Raw genomic sequence first — 6,000 nt, 5'->3', positions numbered from 1 at the left:
TGTACTCACATATGGGAGGGAGAGAGATTTATCTGTTGTTTCCTATTTTTATAAGGCTACCAATTCTATCTGATTGGGGCTCTTCTCCTATGACCTCATTAACCTTCATTTCATCCTAAAAGCCCTAGCTCCAAATACAGTCACATTGAGGGGGTTGGGCTTCAACATAAGAATTTTAGGGGGATATAAGTCAGTCCATGGTATACCCTAAATTTTGATCTTCTGATACTATACATTAGATAATTGTTAAAATGGAAAGTTAATGCCATCAGAATGTTGCCAAAACCTTTTATCCATGATGATAGCCATGTTTAGTGCAACTTTAGCTTTCTTTCCATGTTTGGTACCTTCATACTCCTTCATTTTTGGCAGCTCAGGTATCTATTTACAGGATCTGGATCACCTGTGCATCTGAGTCTTGGTTTTCATTTACTTGTTTTGTTTCTACTCCTGGTGTTCAGACAGTGTTCTATCTGACAGCATGTCTAGTAGTTTTCATTGAATGCCAGACATTGTGTATAACACATTATACAAGCTCCAAAGGATAATACATTTTTTTCCCAGAGATAGCTCCCCTTTTATGTAGTAGGCAAAGAGAGTAAAGGATGGATCTGAGTCAAGACAGGGTTGCCATTCTGGAAAGTGCACAGTGACCTCCAGTTGGCTTGTGGTTATGGCATATCTCCCTGGGACTTCCAACTAAAATCCTGGTGTGTCCACCAGTGTCTCTTCTTGATGGATCTTAAATTCTGATCTTGATCTTTTCAACATGGAAAAATTGCCCAAGATTGCAAACTCTCTTTCAGGGGCTTTTTGCTTTGTCTCAGAATTTGGCAGCTATCTCAAGAGGAAAAGTGAGCATGAGTTTTCCCAAAGTTCTGCTGGTTCCTCTGATCCTTCAAAGGTGTTTTACACAGATCTTTAACTTCTTATCCTCAAACCAGAATTAAGGAATACCCTCAGACAAAAAGCAGATGGAGAATATCATCCCACCCCCTCTGTGGTCTTGTTTTCCCTTTTCATAATTTTGGCTCCCAAAGTCTTCAAAACCTCCAGGGGTTTTCTGATGCCTTTATAAAAGCTAATTTTTGTATTTATTTATATTGTATAATTGTTATTCGTAAAAGCACTTGTTTTCTGCGAGTAATTCAATTCTATACAAATGTAGAAGTATCAAGAAAGCATTTAAAATATATTTATCCATATTTAATTCAACTTTACTAGTTGTCTTTTTCAGAAGGATTGTGTCAGGTAACCAGACATAATGTCAGAAACTGACTTAAATAGGAATTTTTCTGAAGAGAATTCTTTTTGTGGTTTATGGTCTAGAAAAACAGAAACTGGCAAAAAATAAACTCTGTTAGGTAGGAATAAAGGGTATTGGTGCTGATCTGCCATTTTTACTATTTGATTTTTATATGAGGATAAAATATGCATAAAGAAGGTACACAAACTTATATGTAATGTGCAACTAATTATTGTAAGCTGAACATATTCATGTAAGCACAACCCAGGTCAGGAAATAAAATATTATCTCTATCCTAGAAGTCCCCCTACACCTTTTCCCAGTTACTTCCCCTCCCTCGTTTCTTTGTTTTTTTCCTCCTCCCTCCTTTCTAAGGGTGATCACTATCCTGGCTTCCCATACTATTACTTAACAAAATATTCCACTATGTGAATAAACCACAGTTTATTTTCCCATTAGACTGTTTATGGCATTTGGTTGTTTCTAGTTTGGGGCAATTATGAATAATGTTTTGATAAACATTCTTATACAGATATTTTAAGGTACCCATGCATTTCAGATTTACATATGATTAGAATGGAACTGATGGGTCATAGAGTATGTTTATGTTCAATTTGAATAGGTAGTGTCGGGATTTCAAAATAGTTGACATAATTTGCAGACCTATGGGCAGTATATGAAAGTTTTAGTTTCTTTATAACTTTAGCAATATTTGCAATTATCAGTCTTTTAAATTTTAGTCATATTGATGATGCGATAGAAGTTCGTTGGGATATTAATGAACACTTCCTTGAATATTTTTCCTATGTTTATTGACCTTAAAGTACCTCTTTAAATCTCCTGCCTACTTTTCTATTGGCTTCCTGTCTTTATTTGTTATGCCTAAAAGTCTTTTATCAGATATATTAGGGTCATAATATTGAGAGTAAAAATATATGCTATTAATAATTACACTGTACTGTCCTGAACAAACTTGGATATATACCAGAATAATTTTCTTTGTTTTAATCAACTTTATTAAGGAATAATTTACATAAAAAACACACTCATTTAAAATATGCAGTTGGATGAGCTTTGACAAATGTATACACTCATGTAATCACTGCAGCAATTGGGATATAAAATATTTCTATCACCTCCTGCATACCCTCCCATTCAGTTTCCCACAATTACCTAACCCTCAGCCATCACTGATCTGCTTTCTTTCACTATAGAATAGTTTTTTTTATTTGTAGGGTTTTGTGTAATTGACATTGTACAGTATATATTCTTGTGTCTGGCTTATTTTACTCAGCATAATGTTTTTGAGATTCATCTATATCATTGCCTATATCATAGTTCATTACTTTGTATTGCTAAATAGTATTCCATTTTATGGATATATCACAATTTGTTTATCTATTTGCCTCTTAATGAACTCCCCCCCAACTAGATTTTGTGCTATTAAGAGCAACTGTTCTGTGATGTGTACAAGTCTTTGTGGCAGGTATATTCATTTTCTGAAGATAAATACCTTAGTGGAATTAATAGGGAGTATGGTAACAATATGTTTAGGCATTTAAGGAACAACCAAAATTTTTTCCAAAGCATTGTACCATTTTATATTAACAGCAATAATTTAAGAGAGTTCTAAATACTAACATCCTCACCAATACTTGATTTTGTTAATCTTTTTAATTTGAGCTATTGTAGTGTTATCTCATGATGACAAATAATCTTGAGAATGGACAATGTTTTCTTCTGCTGAAACATAGAATTAAGTTTCTGTTAAGCCCATCCAGTGAAAATTCTATTTTGGATATTGTATTTTTTTATCTCTAGAAGTTACATTTGGTTCTCTTAAAAATATCTTTCCTCACTGTGTTCATGTTTTTCTTCAATGCTTTGAGCACATTGAGCATATTCATAAGAGCTCTTTTTAATATTTGTGTTTGCTAGTTCTATCATCTATGTTATTTCTTAGTTTATTTCTATTGACAGATTCTTCTCTGGCTAATGAGCACATTTTCCCCCCTGCTTTGCTATCTATCTAATTACTATAAGTAGATGCTATATATTTTAAATTTTACATTGTTGAATTATGGATTTTGCTATATTTCTCTAAAGAATATTGGGCTTACTCTGACAGAGAGTTCTGCTACTTGTTAAATGGCTTGGTCATTCTGAAGCTTGTTTTTAAGTTTACTTTGTTTTGTTTTGTTCTGTTTTTCCTAGACAAATCTAGAATAGCCTTTCATTTATAGTTTAATAAGGCATAACTAATGACTAACAAGGCATGACTGTTTGGGAGTCTCTACTAAATCCTCTGTGTATTCAGTCAGATTTCTTTACTCTTTGAGAATTCAAATGACTACTTATATTCTATGAGCCCTAGAAATTGTTTGGCTTCCAAGTCCCCAATAATTCTTTCTTCTAAAGATGTACTTTCCCCAGTTTCATAGAGTTTTGCCCTATGCATGTGCATTGGCATTTAGCCAAAGACAGTAAGCAGATTTCTGGGGCAGATTTCTTTCTGAACCTAGCTTTCTCTAGTTATATTCTCTGCCCACAAAGCCTAGCTAAAGTTTTCCACAACAGCAGTTTTGGCCTCTTCAACACATCAATGTTGGTCTCTGTCATGGTTCTCTTCCCCACACCCTGATCCAGAAATTGCCTTCAAGCTAAAAGCCAAAGTGAGCATAGAACTCAATTTATTTCTGTTCTCTTAAGGATCATAAATATTTGCCTGAAAATCATTATTTCCTATACTGTGTTCATTTTCTGTTTGTAGACGGTAGAAGGGTAATTCTGGAACTTATCAGTCCCTCAAAGTCAGAGGAGGAGTTCTGGTCATCCTGGTTTTTACAGTACAAATATCTCCACTCATTCTGTATAATTAGTCTTTCCACTGTCTTGATATATTGATATATAATACTATTGTTATTGAATTCTAGGTATTTTCCCATATTTAAGTTGTTAATATATCTCAAAATGTATGTGTACCACAAATAAACATTAAAAAAATGAAAACTTATTCTTCATATTTTCTAATAATGCTTATTGTTGACATCTATGGAGATTTTAAACATATTTAATGTGCATTTGTCAAATAAAAAATGAAAAAATACATGTCATGTTTGTCTTCATTTTCATTCTATATTCACTTATAATGTAATCACATTATAGTTGAAAAACATGTGATATAAATGTTTGTTATTTGTTGGCATTTGTTGTGAAATTGTTTTAACCTTTTGGTTAATTGCTTCTTGCAGACAGAATGTAAATTTTTTTTAAATTATTGGATCTACTGTATATAAAGATAGGCTTGCTCACTTTGTTTATACCTAGCCTATCCCTATTAATATGTGTTACTTTGATCTATCAGACACTGATAGATCTATCAAATACTGGAGTGATGACCCAGCAGTGGCTCCCATATATTCACACAGTCTTTAATGTGAATGGCACCTCCTGAAGCCAACCACAAAGAGCAGGCTTTCAGCCCTTACAACCATTCCCAGTTCCTGGGCATTGCCTACATGTATGGTACATCTTGGGCATGGTCCAGTTCCCCTCCTTCCTGGCTCAGCACAAAAAATAGAGAGACAGGTACAAGGTCAGTACTAGGCAAGAAGACAGAAAGTTTAGATGATAGATCTCAACATGTGGATTGGAAGCTGTGGAAAACAGTACTCTTAAGTCAAAATCCAGTCAGAAACTACTGCAGTGAATGTTGCAATGAATTGTTAACTTATTCTTTCAACAAATATTTCTTGAATTCTTTCCTTTGGCAAGACACCAGGGGAGGATGTGATGCCCCAAGATAATTTAAACGATTCCCTGAGTGCTGAATTTCAAGCTTCAATAAATTGTTCACACAGACTAATAGCAACAGGGTTTTCTCTGATGAATAAAAACAGAGTATTATCTTTGTCGTTTTAGAAAAGAGTAAGGAATAAAAAAAGAAAGAAAAAAAAGAAAAGACACTGGAGTAATTTCCGGTCTTTCAGATGTAGCCTCAGGATTACATGGCAAACAGTTATTAAACAGAATGAGAAAAATCCAATGGTTTCATCTATCCCACACTGGCTGTTTTTAGAAGAGGACAATAAACAGTGACAATTGCGAAACTTGATGGAACAAAATGAATGAGGCTCCAGGAAACATTCTCAGTCTGCGCTTATTGCTTTTGCAACAGCTTTTGAGAAAGGGCCAACTAATTTGTACCAGATCTGATGTCTGTTGACATACTTTAACAGGTGTCTCTTATTTCTGTTTGGGGAGTTTTTCTGCAACTCATCTCCCTACTGCCATTCTCATTACAATCCTCCAGATTCCTCTTGAAACACAGCTTGGATCATGCCACTTTTTGGTCCAACCCATCAATACATGATCATTATCTATAAAGTTAACACCTAACCATCACCTCTACCCACCCTTATCTCAGAGCCACCCTGTTATTCATGCTGTACCTTGACCACACACAACACCTTTCTGCACTACTCCCTCCACACACATCCCCCATTCTTCCGCCACATTTCTGTTCATTATCAGAGCCTGTCTGGAATGTCCTATCATCCGGCCTTCATTTCAGAGTTCTAGTAACCATCAGTCCTGTGATGATATTTGATGTTAGGTCATGTCAATAGGTATTTAAGGAGTATCTAGGCTCATATCAAACATTGTGATAGACCCTGATGATATAAAGATGAAGAGATAATTCAGGTCCTTCTCTTGAGGAGCTCCTAATCTAGATGAAGTGATAAACATGGGTG

Source organism: Canis aureus, chromosome 3 (assembly GCF_053574225.1).
Source record: "Canis aureus isolate CA01 chromosome 3, VMU_Caureus_v.1.0, whole genome shotgun sequence".
Classification (NCBI taxonomy): domain Eukaryota; kingdom Metazoa; phylum Chordata; class Mammalia; order Carnivora; family Canidae; genus Canis; species Canis aureus.
Note: the sequence above shows the minus strand (reverse complement) of the source record.